The sequence below is a fragment of the Pogona vitticeps genome, chromosome 3, assembly GCF_051106095.1.
Source record: "Pogona vitticeps strain Pit_001003342236 chromosome 3, PviZW2.1, whole genome shotgun sequence".
Lineage (NCBI taxonomy): Eukaryota > Metazoa > Chordata > Lepidosauria > Squamata > Agamidae > Pogona > Pogona vitticeps.
The window spans coordinates 19,180,414-19,197,908 of NC_135785.1; the positions used below are offsets into that span (position 1 = coordinate 19,180,414).

Consider the following 17,495-nt stretch of genomic DNA (forward strand, 5'->3'; position numbering starts at 1 on the left):
TATAGGGGTCTTTCCCTAGAGTCCGGGGTCCCCCGTGACCCTAGGGGTGCCTGAGGATTGGACCCCGAGGGGTTGTGCCACCCCACGACCCCGTAGGCCAATGGGGAGCGGTTGGAGGTCCTTGGCTAGAAAAGGGGTGGTCGTAGACCATGTCTCGGCTTGCCCCAGCCCCCTGCGTGACGTCAGGGATTTCGGGGGGGACCGTGAGCCTATAGGAGCCTTTTCCTAGAGGCAGGGGTCCCCCGTGACCCTGGGGTGGCCTGAGGATTGGTCCCCGAGGGTTGTGCCACCCCCGCGGCCCTGTGGACCAATGGGGAGCGGTTGGAGGGGTTTGGCTAGAAAGGTTGGCCCTAGGGCATGCCTCAGCATGCCTTTAGGCCGCTGGGGGCTGAAATTCACACCAGGGATTTTGGGGGCCCTTCTCACATGCTGTAACAGTAAATTAAATAATTAGACCTTCTAAATGGGAGACAATTTTAAAGCCATGGTTAGAAAACAAGAACAGCAAGCTTCTTCTCTTACGAATGATTTTGGGGACCTTCTGATATAGTGTAACAATAAATTAAATAATTAGACTTTTCTAAATAGGAGACAATTTTAAAACAATGGTTAAAACAAACAAACAAACCTTTTGTTACGATATAGCTGTTTAAGCCTTTTTCACGATTTCTACTCTTATGTTATATAGAAACTAGGATTTCTCATTGCAACAAATCAAATTTACCCCAAGGGCTTCCCTTGAGAATGTGCAGTAACAAAGGTTGCAACTTAAAGACCTGTTTGTAATTTGCGGAAGGTTGGGCGAGGCTGAAGGGGGTTTGGCTAGAAAACGGGTGGCCCTAGGGCATGTCTCGGCAAGCCCTTAGGCCGCCTGGGGCTGAAATTCCACAGCGGTGATTTCAGGGACCTTCTGTGCATGCTCACAGCAGAGACCGGGACACTTGCACCCACCCCAAGGTTGCTACCAGGGGCTTGTGGGGTTTTTCATGCCCCCTGTGCCCCCTCCAAGTCTCAGAGAGAGCTTGCCTGAAGACCCAGAAAATCTAAGAATAAAATGCAGATCTGCAGAAGCCCTATTCCTATTTACCACAAAGCCAAAGCAAACAAAAGTGCAAGAAAGTCAGCCTGCACCCTGATGGGGGGTGTGTGTGTGATGAGGAGGATCTTTATTTTATTTATTTATTTGATTTATACCCTGCCCATCTGGTCTAAAAGACCACAATACAAAAAAACACACACAAACAGAATACAACAATAGAATAGAAAATACATAAGGAGAGAATAAACAGAAAAGTCAGATATTAACTGGAGGGAAGGCCTGAATGTATAGCCATGTTTTTAATTGACTTTTAAAAGTGCCCAAAGTGGGGACCGCATGGATCTCAGGAGGGAGATTGTTCCAGAGGCGAGGAGTCACCACCAAGAAGGCCCGGTTTCGTGTTCTTTCCTTCCAGGGATCCCAGGGCGTTAGGCTCCTTAACCTCACCTCATGGCTCATGCGGGTAATCCGAGTAGATCCACCATATTTATGTGTGGCTGCTGTTGTACCTGGTCACAATAAATTAAATAAATATACCTACCTTCTAGTACCACTATCAAAATCATCAGTGTTTCTAGAGTGTGTTAAGTTGTATTTCCACAATGATGGGTGATCAAAGATATTGAAGATTTACCAAGTAATATTTCTACATTGTCACCTTAACCAATTTCCATCCTCTGTGGCTCCTTCTTCAAATTACAAAAATAAAACCCACTTAGCAGTACACATTTATAAAAAGTTAAAACAATTATTTATTGCAAGGAATCAGCGCAGTTTGGCTGTGAGGTGAAAAAATAAGTCATTTCTGTTTCCCAACGAAAAGCACTGGACAGCAGGATCACTGAAATTTCAGACACTTGAATGCAGATTTAGTAGGTAGGCATGAAATAGTAAGGAGCAATAAGTAGAACAGTATACAATCCCCCCATGCTTTTAGTAAAATGACTTTAATACTCTCCAAAGTAAAAATGTTTTCCACATGTTTATACCCAAGGAAGATTCCTAGAATCTCTCTCTCTCCCTGTGTGTGTGTTAAAGCCCCTTTTGATTTTCCAGGCATCCTTCATAGAGCTTTGAGCCATAGCCTTCTCAACATCTTTCACAAACAAAATCGTCAAGTTAAGAAAGTCAAAGTGACCATCCGCCCTCAAATGCCTAGAGACTTTTGAAATAAGCTTGCAACTTAAAAGACCATGTGCCACCAATCTTCAACATCTCCGGCTCCTTCTGCAAAATACAAAAAACACCCACTATGAAGTGTACATTTTAAAAAAAGTTAAAACAATTATTTATTGCAAGGAATCAGCACAGTCTGGCTGTTAGGTGAAATTTCACTGAGATTTCAGACGCTTGAATTCACATCACAATCAGGGCAGCTCAGGACCAAATAGGTCCAAAGCCGAACTGTCAAAAGGGTGCTCCAGAGAGAGCTGCGAGGGAGTGCTAATAGTTTATGAATTAAACTCAGTTTCAATACTCAGAATCCTCAGTGCTGAAAAAAGTGTTAAGAAATTCTAAAATGTTGAGCTTGCTGAGGATGTCTTGCCTGCCTGGCATAGTTAGTCCATTTTCCTGCAACACAGAAAGGGAAAAGAAGGGTTTATTTCTTTGCACATCTAGTATAAGTGAAACTCTAACCATGGCACATGTAAAGCAAAAGGCTACATCGTTTTTGTTTTTTTGTCTGAATGCAGTCAGAGGGTTAGAGCAGGTCAATATACAGCTATGGTTCTCAACCTTAGTATTGGTACACCCCAAGGAGATGTGCTGAGGCCTCTGCACCATGCCCAATATACATAGGTTTGTATTTCTGCTTTTAACAGCCATACCAGTGTTACGTTCACAGAGGATACCACAGTAGGGTGCCTCATACTGGAGGAACTGTACAGGGCCCGTTGTCTTTCAAAAGCACAAAATACTCTAAAGGGCACCTCCCCTCCTGGACATTCTTTGTTTGAACGACGGTCATCAGGAAGACGATATAAATCTATTAAAACAAGGACAAACTGATTTAAAAACCAAGCATAATGGGAACTTGAGTGTCTTGTTATGCCCAACCTGTAACAAGGTTCCTAATAATTTAGAAGGGATGGTTTCCAGGGAGGCCGGCATGCAGGGGGGTAAGCTCCCTAAGAGCTGTACCACCTCTCTTCTTTTCTATAAATATTTTCATTTAGGAAAAATTGCAGGCTGGGGCAATGAACCTGAATCTCACCCTCCCTGAAACATCAACCATGTAGTGCACAAGGTACACAGCCCTTCTCCCCTACACCCTGTTCTGTGCCATTATTAGCACTTTTCTACCACAAGCAACAAAGAGATGTTTATAGTTTTGTTTTAAGTCATGGTTTCTATAGTTTCATCCTGAAAAGAGGTTTGAGACATTTGAACCCACATCAGAATCTGGTCAGCTCAGGACCAAATAGGTCCAAAACCGACCTGTCAAAAGGGTGCTCCAGAAAGAGCTGTGAGGGAGTGCTAATGGTTTATGAATGAAACTCAATTTCAATATTCAAAATCCTCAGGGCTGGAAAAAAATGTTAAGAAATTCTAAAGTGTTGAGCTTGCTGAGCCTGTCCACTTTCCTGCAACACAAAAAGGGCAAAGAGGGGTTTATTTCCATTTTTTTTTTCTGAGCACAGTCAAAAGGTCTATCTAATAGCAGCAGCAACTTTGAATTTCCTGTTTGGGGATACAGATCCCAGAGACCCCAAACCAGCGTGGCTGTTGTTCTGTGAGATGTAGTCTAAATTCTGAATTAATATAAATAATAGTCACAAATACCTAAAAACTTCAGCAGCAATTTATGTTGGAGTTATTTTAGCCTCATATGCAGCCTTTAGTAGATATGATGGGAGATACCTTTCTGGGGGTGAGGTGACTATCAGTAACCAAATATTCCTGACCATGTCTCCAATATCAAAGAGGACATCTCTTTATGACCAAATGTTCCTGCCCTGTCTCCAATGGCATCTCTTTGTTTAAGTGACTTTCCCCCCCTTTTTAGTCATTTTTGAAATTGTAAATAGTCTGTTGAGGCCCTGTTGTTCAAAGCATGCTTGTTTTTAGTTTTCTGATAGCTGTTCAACTGTAAGTAAATTAAATCTTTTTATTTTGTCTCCTGCTAATGTTTCAATGTGGGTTACTGCAGTGGGGGTTACTGAGCCTGTAGGGCCAGCTGATGAGCAAAAGGGGGGGGTGTACTAACCTTGGGGGAACTTGAAGCTATTCAGTTTTGTCAAACCTTACAATTAACCTGAGCAGATAGAGTAATTTAACCAAAAAAACATTGAAGCTGCAAAATACAAAACAAGACCAAATTGATTTAAAACATTGCATAATGTGAATTGAGTGCTTTTGCAGCCTGTGGTAATGCACCTGAAATTCTCCATCCCTGAAAATATCTACAGTGCAGTTATAGTGTGCCCTGAGACCTGTTTGCTAACCTGAATATTCAGTTATATAGCAGTCACAGCAAGGAAACTTCATTTTCATGACATACAATACTTTTACATAACTAAATGTATTAACTAATTGTATCATAGTTAACTTACTCAACAAATGTCTGCTAGACATAACCTGTCTTAACTAATGTGGGTTTTAAGTCTCAAAGGACAAGCTTCTCCCGCTTCTGAGATTATACATATTAGTTTGCTTTGTTTGGCTATTGGTCTTCAGAATTTAAGCATGCAGCTCCTTGGAAGGCTAGTTTCACAAAGTGTGTAGGATTGTTTTAATTCTTGAACAGAATGACATCTTTTCTGTGCAGGCCTCTCCAGGAAGTTAGAATTCAAGTTAACTTTTTTAAAAAGTTGAACTAATGTCACCAGGAATACGATATAGAACTATTAAAACAAGGCCAGAAATTCCCTGGGAGTGTGATAGCAATGATAAACCATCTCCTTGAACATTTCTCATATTATTAGGGTTGCCACATTTCAGAAGCATCAATTTTTCGGGGGTCAGCATTCTTTATGGTCCAGCTCTCACTTCCATACATCGCTACAGGAAAAACCATATTTTTGACTATGTGGCCCTTTGTTGGCAAGGTGATATCTCTACTTTTTAAGATGCTTATTTGCATTTTCCCACATTCATGGGGATTTTGTTCTGTTTTAAAGGTGTTTGGGAAATGCCTAGACAGTGTCTGGATTCAGGAATGGTGTGGATTGGGGCATTTTCTAAAGAACACAGGACAGGTTGGCCCCAATCTGTATAATCCCTTTATTTGTGTACAGCGGGGGTTGGAGGCTTCTACACAACATAACTCAAAGATAAAACAACACAGAAATCATTCAAACAGGTATTACAGCTATTCTTAATAATCTCTTATTTCTTAATGTACATTCTGTTAGACTAGCATCCCTGAAAGGTAATGGAGAATGTTAACACAGGACATGTCCAATAGCTTTAGGAGACAATGCTGTGCTGAAGATCCAGCAGATGAGAAGCAAAAGAGGCTGGCAGATATGATGGCAAAATGTCTGAAAATAGACAGGGTCGAGCACAAAGAGTAGCATGCCTATCCTATACCCCCATCAGACACAATACCTCCAGACAGGACTGTTTTGCACCAGCCCTGAGACTAGGCACCAAGAATTTCTGCCCCACTCATTTTAAAGGGATGCAGAAAATATTAAAACAAACACAAAGCAAAACAAAAACCTTCCACTGTGCAGAATGTTACTTTTAACAGTGGAACTTTTGTGTGTTATTATATTGACAAAAACAATAGAAAAATTTAAAAAAGATAAAAGACAAAAACATTGTGGCATTGTGGCCTCTTAAAGACTCTCTGCTAAAGTTGCAGCATGGCCCTAACAGAACTACAAAAAATATCTTTTGATAGGGGGGGGGGCATTTCTCTCAAAACATTTAAAAAACAATAGGGGGCACAATTAAATAAAGCAAAAAATGTTTCCTCATGTTCATTTGTGTTATCTCAGAGAAACAGACCACCCCTCCCCCACGTGCTCTGTTGGGCCATTTAACCTTCACTATGCCTTTGAAAAGGGAGGGGGACTCTTCCTTTGAAAAAGCAGGGACAGGCATTCTAAAATCTTAACATTCCCCCACCCCCACCCCCCTTCCCAACCATTGCATAATGCTAAAAAACTTATTTTTCCAGTGGCCCAAATAAAATGGCTGCTCTATTTCTTCCCAGCCCCCACCCCACCCCCAATTCAAAAGCAGGGATCTTACCTCAGCCTCCAACAGCCATGTGGGGAAAGGAAAGAGATGAACGACCCGGGGTTTTTTAAAACCCACAAGGCCCCTTAGAACAGCCTATCAGCAGGCTCGTATCCATAGGCTGAGGCTGAGGAGGAGGAGCTGAAACAAACAGTTAAACTACTACAAACAGTTTTTGGACTACAGATCCCAGAATGCATCTGGGCTAGACACAGGGACTAGCCACTTTCATCATTACATTCAAGACAGCAAACCCCCCCTCCCCCCAGGTTTCTCAGATAGACATACAATAATGGAATGAATTGTACAATATTTTGAAGTTTGTTTGTGGCCATGGGAGATAGGGAATGTTACAGAAAAATGAATGCAGACTTCCAAATAATAGCAAGGAGAGACAAGAGGAAATTCTTAATCAAACAGTGTACAGAAATAGAGGAAAATAATAGAAAGGGAAATCCAGAAAGCTGTTCAAGAAAATTGGAGCTGTTAAAAGTTAGTTTTATGCAAAGATGGACATGGTAAAGGGCAAAAATGGTAGGGCGGTAACAGAGCAAGACATCAAGAAGAGGTGGCAAAAAGACACAGAGGAATTATACCAGAAAGATCTGGATGGCTTGGACAACCCCAGATAGGTTGATTGCTGACCTTAAGCCAGATATCCTGGAGAGTGAAGTCAAGTGGGACTTAGAAAGCATGGCTAACCACAAGGACAGTGGAGGTGATGGCATGCCATTGGAACTATTTAAAATCTTAAAAGATGAAGCTATTAAGGTGGTATACTCAACAGGCCTGCCAGTTTGGAAAAATCAGCAGTGACCTTAGGTTTTTGATGTTGAGTTTCAGACCATTTTTGCGGTCTCCTCTTTTACCCTCATGAAGAGGTTCTTTAATTCCTCCTCACTTTCTGACATCAAAGGGGTATCATTTGTCTATCTGAGGCTGTTGATTCCAGCAATATTAATTACGGATTGGGATTCATCCAGTCCAGCCTTTCACACGATGTATTCTGTATATAAGTTAAATAAGCTGGGGGACAACATACAGGCTTGTCGGCCTCCTTTCCCCGTTTTGACCCCATAAGTTGTTCTATAGCCATTTCTAACTGTTGGCACGTATCCCACATAGAGGCTTTCTAAGGAGTTAGATAAAGTAGTCAGACACTCCCTTTTCTTTAAGGATTTGCCCATAGTATGCTGTGGTCCACACAAAGGTTTTTGCGTAGTCAATGACGGAGTAGCTGTTTTTCTGGAACTCTCTGACTTTCTCCCTAATTCAGCGCATGTTAGCATTATAGTTCCTAGACTCCCTTCAAATCCATATTTTATTTTTGGGACTTCTCAGTCCACATACTGCTGAAGCCTTCCTTGAAGATTTTGAGCATAATCTTGCTAGCGTATGAAATTATTGTAAATGTACAGTAGTTGCAGCTTTCTTTGCCAGAGTTTTGTTATAAGAAGTTGATGATCAGCGCCACAATATTGTTTTTGCTGAATGAATAGAGCTTCTCTACGGCGTTAATGTTTGACTTTTCTCGAGGTTGATGCAATGTGTTTGTCTGGGAAACCTACGGTAGACAGTAGATACAGAATTTGATGCGGAGATGTCATCAATATATTAAATATAAGGTTTATTCTGCAATCCATACAGAATCTTGCAGTATATGACCAAAATCCCCTTCTTTCCATTCATCCTCCTTATATCAATACAGCTGTCCTTCAAATTTTTTCCCATCCTACTAAATCTTAAAAAGAACAATCTCTCTAATTGCTATCTACTTGCACAATCGTTCAGGGGTCTAAGTCTTAGACTGAATTTAAAGCAATAAAAATTTAAATACAAGAAAATATCTCAGGTTTTTTAGTCTATATAGGACAACTGAAACCACAATTAGGATATGTGAACCTGTAAAGTCTAATTCATTAGAAATATACATGCGCTTCCATGTAAGTTTCAAAATAAATATTTTCCACTGCTGACCTTAAGCCTCTCTCTGTACATTTTCTCGACATATCCATTTCTCCATACACATTCTTTAAATACCCTGAGATGCTAGGAACAGAACCACCTACATCAGATCCATGTGCTTTGCAAATGGGATGTAAATTCTCCCTCCAAGGGCTACCACATAACTAATGTTGTATAATTAATGCAAACCCAGTGAGTTGTTCGCCTGTTCCAATCTACAGTTCAGTTAAGCTGCAAGGCCTGTTACAACATGTTCACTATTCCATTATTGTATGTCTATCTGAGAAACCTGGGGGGAGGGGGGGTTTGCTGTCTTGAATGTAATGATGAAAGTGGCTAGTCCCTGTGTCTAGCCCAGATGCATTCTGGGATCTGTAGTCCAAAAACTGTTTGTAGTAGTTTAACTGTTTGTTTCAGCTCCTCCTCCTCAGCCTCAGCCTATGGATACGAGCCTGCTGATAGGCTGTTCTAAGGGGCCTTGTGGGTTTTAAAAAACCCCGGGTCGTTCATCTCTTTCCTTTCCCCACATGGCTGTTGGAGGCTGAGGTAAGATCCCTGCTTTTGAATTGGGGGTGGGGTGGGGGCTGGGAAGAAATAGAGCAGCCATTTTATTTGGGCCACTGGAAAAATAAGTTTTTTAGCATTATGCAATGGTTGGGAAGGGGGGTGGGGGTGGGGGAATGTTAAGATTTTAGAATGCCTGTCCCTGCTTTTTCAAAGGAAGAGTCCCCCTCCCTTTTCAAAGGCATAGTGAAGGTTAAATGGCCCAACAGAGCACGTGGGGGAGGGGTGGTCTGTTTCTCTGAGATAACACAAATGAACATGAGGAAACATTTTTTGCTTTATTTAATTGTGCCCCCTATTGTTTTTTAAATGTTTTGAGAGAAATGCCCCCCCCCCTATCAAAAGATATTTTTTGTAGTTCTGTTAGGGCCATGCTGCAACTTTAGCAGAGAGTCTTTAAGAGGCCACAATGCCACAATGTTTTTGTCTTTTATCTTTTTTAAATTTTTCTATTGTTTTTGTCAATATAATAACACACAAAAGTTCCACTGTTAAAAGTAACATTCTGCACAGTGGAAGGTTTTTGTTTTGCTTTGTGTTTGTTTTAATATTTTCTGCATCCCTTTAAAATGAGTGGGGCAGAAATTCTTGGTGCCTAGTCTCAGGGCTGGTGCAAAACAGTCCTGTCTGGAGGTATTGTGTCTGATGGGGGTATAGGATAGGCATGCTACTCTTTGTGCTCGACCCTGTCTATTTTCAGACATTTTGCCATCATATCTGCCAGCCTCTTTTGCTTCTCATCTGCTGGATCTTCAGCACAGCATTGTCTCCTAAAGCTATTGGACATGTCCTGTGTTAACATTCTCCATTACCTTTCAGGGATGCTAGTCTAACAGAATGTACATTAAGAAATAAGAGATTATTAAGAATAGCTGTAATACCTGTTTGAATGATTTCTGTGTTGTTTTATCTTTGAGTTATGTTGTGTAGAAGCCTCCAACCCCCGCTGTACACAAATAAAGGGATTATACAGATTGGGGCCAACCTGTCCTGTGTTCTTTAGAAAATGCCCCAATCCACACCATTCCTGAATCCAGACACTGTCTAGGCATTTCCCAAACACCTTTAAAACAGAACAAAATCCCCATGAATGTGGGAAAATGCAAATAAGCATCTTAAAAAGTAGAGATATCACCTTGCCAACAAAGGGCCACATAGTCAAAAATATGGTTTTTCCTGTAGCGATGTATGGAAGTGAGAGCTGGACCATAAAGAATGCTGACCCCCGAAAAATTGATGCTTCTGAAATGTGGCAACCCTAATAATATGAGAAATGTTCAAGGAGATGGTTTATCATTGCTATCACACTCCCAGGGAATTTCTGGCCTTGTTTTAATAGTTCTATATCGTATTCCTGGTGACATTAGTTCAACTTTTTAAAAAAGTTAACTTGAATTCTAACTTCCTGGAGAGGCCTGCACAGAAAAGATGTCATTCTGTTCAAGAATTAAAACAATCCTACACACTTTGTGAAACTAGCCTTCCAAGGAGCTGCATGCTTAAATTCTGAAGACCAATAGCCAAACAAAGCAAACTAATATGTATAATCTCAGAAGCGGGAGAAGCTTGTCCTTTGAGACTTAAAACCCACATTAGTTAAGACAGGTTATGTCTAGCAGACATTTGTTGAGTAAGTTAACTATGATACAATTAGTTAATACATTTAGTTATGTAAAAGTATTGTATGTCATGAAAATGAAGTTTCCTTGCTGTGACTGCTATATAACTGAATATTCAGGTTAGCAAACAGGTCTCAGGGCACACTATAACTGCACTGTAGATATTTTCAGGGATGGAGAATTTCAGGTGCATTACCACAGGCTGCAAAAGCACTCAATTCACATTATGCAATGTTTTAAATCAATTTGGTCTTGTTTTGTATTTTGCAGCTTCAATGTTTTTTTGGTTAAATTACTCTATCTGCTCAGGTTAATTGTAAGGTTTGACAAAACTGAATAGCTTCAAGTTCCCCCAAGGTTAGTACACCCCCCCCCTTTTGCTCATCAGCTGGCCCTACAGGCTCAGTAACCCCCACTGCAGTAACCCACATTGAAACATTAGCAGGAGACAAAATAAAAAGATTTAATTTACTTACAGTTGAACAGCTATCAGAAAACTAAAAACAAGCATGCTTTGAACAACAGGGCCTCAACAGACTATTTACAATTTCAAAAATGACTAAAAAGGGGGGGAAAGTCACTTAAACAAAGAGATGCCATTGGAGACAGGGCAGGAACATTTGGTCATAAAGAGATGTCCTCTTTGATATTGGAGACATGGTCAGGAATATTTGGTTACTGATAGTCACCTCACCCCCAGAAAGGTATCTCCCATCATATCTACTAAAGGCTGCATATGAGGCTAAAATAACTCCAACATAAATTGCTGCTGAAGTTTTTAGGTATTTGTGACTATTATTTATATTAATTCAGAATTTAGACTACATCTCACAGAACAACAGCCACGCTGGTTTGGGGTCTCTGGGATCTGTATCCCCAAACAGGAAATTCAAAGTTGCTGCTGCTATTAGATAGACCTTTTGACTGTGCTCAGAAAAAAAAAATGGAAATAAACCCCTCTTTGCCCTTTTTGTGTTGCAGGAAAGTGGACAGGCTCAGCAAGCTCAACACTTTAGAATTTCTTAACATTTTTTTCCAGCCCTGAGGATTTTGAATATTGAAATTGAGTTTCATTCATAAACCATTAGCACTCCCTCACAGCTCTTTCTGGAGCACCCTTTTGACAGGTCGGTTTTGGACCTATTTGGTCCTGAGCTGACCAGATTCTGATGTGGGTTCAAATGTCTCAAACCTCTTTTCAGGATGAAACTATAGAAACCATGACTTAAAACAAAACTATAAACATCTCTTTGTTGCTTGTGGTAGAAAAGTGCTAATAATGGCACAGAACAGGGTGTAGGGGAGAAGGGCTGTGTACCTTGTGCACTACATGGTTGATGTTTCAGGGAGGGTGAGATTCAGGTTCATTGCCCCAGCCTGCAATTTTTCCTAAATGAAAATATTTATAGAAAAGAAGAGAGGTGGTACAGCTCTTAGGGAGCTTACCCCCCTGCATGCCGGCCTCCCTGGAAACCATCCCTTCTAAATTATTAGGAACCTTGTTACAGGTTGGGCATAACAAGACACTCAAGTTCCCATTATGCTTGGTTTTTAAATCAGTTTGTCCTTGTTTTAATAGATTTATATCGTCTTCCTGATGACCGTCGTTCAAACAAAGAATGTCCAGGAGGGGAGGTGCCCTTTAGAGTATTTTGTGCTTTTGAAAGACAACGGGCCCTGTACAGTTCCTCCAGTATGAGGCACCCTACTGTGGTATCCTCTGTGAACGTAACACTGGTATGGCTGTTAAAAGCAGAAATACAAACCTATGTATATTGGGCATGGTGCAGAGGCCTCAGCACATCTCCTTGGGGTGTACCAATACTAAGGTTGAGAACCATAGCTGTATATTGACCTGCTCTAACCCTCTGACTGCATTCAGACAAAAAAACAAAAACGATGTAGCCTTTTGCTTTACATGTGCCATGGTTAGAGTTTCACTTATACTAGATGTGCAAAGAAATAAACCCTTCTTTTCCCTTTCTGTGTTGCAGGAAAATGGACTAACTATGCCAGGCAGGCAAGACATCCTCAGCAAGCTCAACATTTTAGAATTTCTTAACACTTTTTTCAGCACTGAGGATTCTGAGTATTGAAACTGAGTTTAATTCATAAACTATTAGCACTCCCTCGCAGCTCTCTCTGGAGCACCCTTTTGACAGTTCGGCTTTGGACCTATTTGGTCCTGAGCTGCCCTGATTGTGATGTGAATTCAAGCGTCTGAAATCTCAGTGAAATTTCACCTAACAGCCAGACTGTGCTGATTCCTTGCAATAAATAATTGTTTTAACTTTTTTTAAAATGTACACTTCATAGTGGGTGTTTTTTGTATTTTGCAGAAGGAGCCGGAGATGTTGAAGATTGGTGGCACATGGTCTTTTAAGTTGCAAGCTTATTTCAAAAGTCTCTAGGCATTTGAGGGCGGATGGTCACTTTGACTTTCTTAACTTGACGATTTTGTTTGTGAAAGATGTTGAGAAGGCTATGGCTCAAAGCTCTATGAAGGATGCCTGGAAAATCAAAAGGGGCTTTAACACACACACAGGGAGAGAGAGAGATTCTAGGAATCTTCCTTGGGTATAAACATGTGGAAAACATTTTTACTTTGGAGAGTATTAAAGTCATTTTACTAAAAGCATGGGGGGATTGTATACTGTTCTACTTATTGCTCCTTACTATTTCATGCCTACCTACTAAATCTGCATTCAAGTGTCTGAAATTTCAGTGATCCTGCTGTCCAGTGCTTTTCGTTGGGAAACAGAAATGACTTATTTTTTCACCTCACAGCCAAACTGCGCTGATTCCTTGCAATAAATAATTGTTTTAACTTTTTATAAATGTGTACTGCTAAGTGGGTTTTATTTTTGTAATTTGAAGAAGGAGCCACAGAGGATGGAAATTGGTTAAGGTGACAATGTAGAAATATTACTTGGTAAATCTTCAATATCTTTGATCACCCATCATTGTGGAAATACAACTTAACACACTCTAGAAACACTGATGATTTTGATAGTGGTACTAGAAGGTAGGTATATTTATTTAATTTATTGTGACCAGGTACAACAGCAGCCACACATAAATATGGTGGATCTACTCGGATTACCCGCATGAGCCATGAGGTGAGGTTAAGGAGCCTAACGCCCTGGGATCCCTGGAAGGAAAGAACACGAAACCGGGCCTTCTTGGTGGTGACTCCTCGCCTCTGGAACAATCTCCCTCCTGAGATCCATGCGGTCCCCACTTTGGGCACTTTTAAAAGTCAATTAAAAACATGGCTATACATTCAGGCCTTCCCTCCAGTTAATATCTGACTTTTCTGTTTATTCTCTCCTTATGTATTTTCTATTCTATTGTTGTATTCTGTTTGTGTGTGTTTTTTTGTATTGTGGTCTTTTAGACCAGATGGGCAGGGTATAAATCAAATAAATAAATAAAATAAAGATCCTCCTCATCACACACACACCCCCCATCAGGGTGCAGGCTGACTTTCTTGCACTTTTGTTTGCTTTGGCTTTGTGGTAAATAGGAATAGGGCTTCTGCAGATCTGCATTTTATTCTTAGATTTTCTGGGTCTTCAGGCAAGCTCTCTCTGAGACTTGGAGGGGGCACAGGGGGCATGAAAAACCCCACAAGCCCCTGGTAGCAACCTTGGGGTGGGTGCAAGTGTCCCGGTCTCTGCTGTGAGCATGCACAGAAGGTCCCTGAAATCACCGCTGTGGAATTTCAGCCCCAGGCGGCCTAAGGGCTTGCCGAGACATGCCCTAGGGCCACCCGTTTTCTAGCCAAACCCCCTTCAGCCTCGCCCAACCTTCCGCAAATTACAAACAGGTCTTTAAGTTGCAACCTTTGTTACTGCACATTCTCAAGGGAAGCCCTTGGGGTAAATTTGATTTGTTGCAATGAGAAATCCTAGTTTCTATATAACATAAGAGTAGAAATCGTGAAAAAGGCTTAAACAGCTATATCGTAACAAAAGGTTTGTTTGTTTGTTTTAACCATTGTTTTAAAATTGTCTCCTATTTAGAAAAGTCTAATTATTTAATTTATTGTTACACTATATCAGAAGGTCCCCAAAATCATTCGTAAGAGAAGAAGCTTGCTGTTCTTGTTTTCTAACCATGGCTTTAAAATTGTCTCCCATTTAGAAGGTCTAATTATTTAATTTACTGTTACAGCATGTGAGAAGGGCCCCCAAAATCCCTGGTGTGAATTTCAGCCCCCAGCGGCCTAAAGGCATGCTGAGGCATGCCCTAGGGCCAACCTTTCTAGCCAAACCCCTCCAACCGCTCCCCATTGGTCCACAGGGCCGCGGGGGTGGCACAACCCTCGGGGACCAATCCTCAGGCCACCCCAGGGTCACGGGGGACCCCTGCCTCTAGGAAAAGGCTCCTATAGGCTCACGGTCCCCCCCGAAATCCCTGACGTCACGCAGGGGGCTGGGGCAAGCCGAGACATGGTCTACGACCACCCCTTTTCTAGCCAAGGACCTCCAACCGCTCCCCATTGGCCTACGGGGTCGTGGGGTGGCACAACCCCTCGGGGTCCAATCCTCAGGCACCCCTAGGGTCACGGGGGACCCCGGACTCTAGGGAAAGACCCCTATAGGCCCATGGGGACCCCCACAACCCCTGCCGTCACCGTTCGGACCACCCCTTCCGCCGGAAGGGGCCTGGGTCCAGCCTAGGCGCCGGAAGTCCCTCCCCTTCCGGTCCAGGGTCCCAAAAGGGGGCGTGGCACCTGTCAAAATTGAGTTTGATGAGAGCTACCATTATCCTACTACTAACGTCTTGCTTAAATTAAGCCTCACCTTTGAATTTATCCAATGGCAGGCCTTCGAACTTGAAACGGCTGTCCTGCTTCGGTTTCGTTCAGTGGCGAAGCCTGTATCATTTGGTGAGAGTACAATCATGATCGATTCTGTGGATTCTGTCAGGCAGGAGGCTTTAAACAAGTGGATGGTACGAATCATAGAAAAAGCTCTTTGAGCAACTCTAAGATGAATAGCTTGCTTGAAATTTCAAAGGCGCTGATAACAAAGCAAGGAAAATCTCTCAAGTCTTTATCTGTGCCTTCAAATCCTTCTGATGTTCAGAAGAGTCGAATAGAGAGTGAATGAGCTTGGCCATCAGCCAGTTGGCATGCTTACAGTTTTCCCGGTTTTATACCCGTACCCCACACGTGACCATTCCAAGCTCCTGAAAGTTGTCTGATATTTCAGAGTAGCTTATCAAGAGCCAGAATTGGACTGTTGCTTTAAGGGGGCATTGGCAAGCGCACCCCCAGAACCATGCTGAAAGAAGGGAACCAGGGATTTGTTGTTCCTGAGAAGATTAACAGATCAAGCCATCGCAATATGTTGAGATGCAGATATTCCTCACATGCCAATGGCTCACAGCTCCAGTCCGAGATAGAAACAGTGAAGTTTTTAAAAATGGTGGCCTCCTGAATTATAATACAGTGGTGCCTCGCTTAGCGATGTTAATCCATGCAGCAAAAATTGCTGCTAAGCGATAACATCGCTAAGCGATTTTTAAAAGCCCATAGAAACGCATTAAAACGCTTTAAATGCGTTCCTATGGGCTAAAAACTAACCTTAAAGCGAAGATCCTCCATTGCGGCAGCCATTTTCGGTGCCTCTAAAGCGAGGCAACACAGCGGGTGGCCATTTTGGAACCACCGATCAGCTGGCCGAAAATGGAGGCTTTGCGATGATCGCTTCCACGCGATCATTCCAAAGCGATTTTTCCCCACAGGAAATATTGCAAAGCGATCGCTTTTGCGATCGCAAAAACAGCATCATTAAATGATTTCTTCGTTAAACGGAGCGATCGCTAAGCGAGGCACCATTGTATTTGTCGTTGCTGAGAAGGAGAACAAGCTACTTTCTTCTTAGAAAGTGGTTGGGATTTTTCTAAAGAATAGTCTCAAGACTCAATGTGCTTTCTGAGTGGAAGGATTAGCCAACAGGGTGTTGTTTTCCAGGGGACACCTGTGTGTGCTCATAGTCCTCATATTCTTTGTGGAGACTCCTTTCATACCCCCTCCCACTTTATGAATAACAAGAGGATAGCCAGGTTATATTTCCAAAGCAAAATCCTCCTCATCATCTTAGAACATCATCAGATTTACAGCTAGCTGGATTGCTTGGTGAGTTGGAAGGGAGCCTATGGATCATCAAGTCCAGCTGCTGTCAAAGAGACACAGTGGGAAATGAACTCGCAGCCCTGGGCTCTGCAGGCACCACTAAGCTATACAGCAGTTATATTATTTGGACCTGGGCATGGCTATACGTATGAGGAAATCCAGAGGGCCAGACCAGAGAGGCCAGAGAGACTAGGAGATCTGGCCTTAGCACCATGTCTGGTCAAATGTAGCTTTTGCTTCACCACACATTCATTCATGACTTAACTATTTATTTATGAAGATACTTTTGTGTGTAATTAGTAAAGTTTTCTAGCTACTTTCAAAACTAACTTTGAAAGAGCATTTTAGAAGCATTTTAATAAATTTTACCCCATTTATGTATCAGTCTTAAGTAGCCAAGGAAATATTATTTTATCTTTTGTATTTTTCAAATTATGTTAAAGGTACAGTGGTGCCCTGCATTACGACGACCCCGCATGATGACGAAATCGCTTGACGATGACTTTTTTGCGATCGTTATTGTGAAACAATGTTTTTTCCAGCTCCACAATATGGCTTCCCTTTGCAAAATGGCTGGCTTCCCTTTGCAAAATGGCTGTCTTCCGGACCCCTGCTTCGGAAGACAGCGATTTTAAACAGCTGATTGGCGGGTCTCTAGGGGCAATCTTCACTGGACAATGAGGTATTTCCCCATTGGAACACATTAACCGGTTTTTAATGCATTCCAATGGTTTTTTTTCCACATGACGATGATTTCGCTGTACAACAATTTTGACAGAACTGATTATCGTCGTCATGTGGGGCACCACTGTACTATATCAGATTTACAGCTAGCTGGATTGCTTGGTGAGTTAGGCATCTGGCTGCAGAGACAGAAGTTGGAAGTTTGATTCCCGGCTGTGAATCCCAGAAGGGCCAACCTGTGTAACCTTGCGCAAGCTGCACAGGCTCAGGAAGCCTGCAGAAGACAGAA

At 42.0% G+C, this 17,495-nt stretch overlaps 1 protein-coding gene and 2 long non-coding RNA genes across 3 annotated transcripts in view; 2 read left to right on the forward strand and 1 right to left on the reverse strand.

The window, feature by feature from the left end:
• Positions 1-17,495, forward strand: part of WDR49 (WD repeat domain 49) — a 150,541-nt gene that overhangs the window by 16,275 nt on the left and 116,771 nt on the right. The window lies entirely within an intron of this gene.
• On the reverse strand, positions 2,300-6,368 carry LOC140702294 (uncharacterized). Its single transcript, XR_012081412.2, has 2 exons — positions 6,242-6,368; positions 2,300-2,611 (listed from the first exon to the last, which is right to left on the reverse strand). It is a non-coding gene; the product is annotated as an uncharacterized LOC140702294 (long non-coding RNA).
• On the forward strand, positions 6,473-12,683 carry LOC140702293 (uncharacterized). Its single transcript, XR_013543213.1, has 2 exons — positions 6,473-8,740; positions 12,372-12,683. It is a non-coding gene; the product is annotated as an uncharacterized LOC140702293 (long non-coding RNA).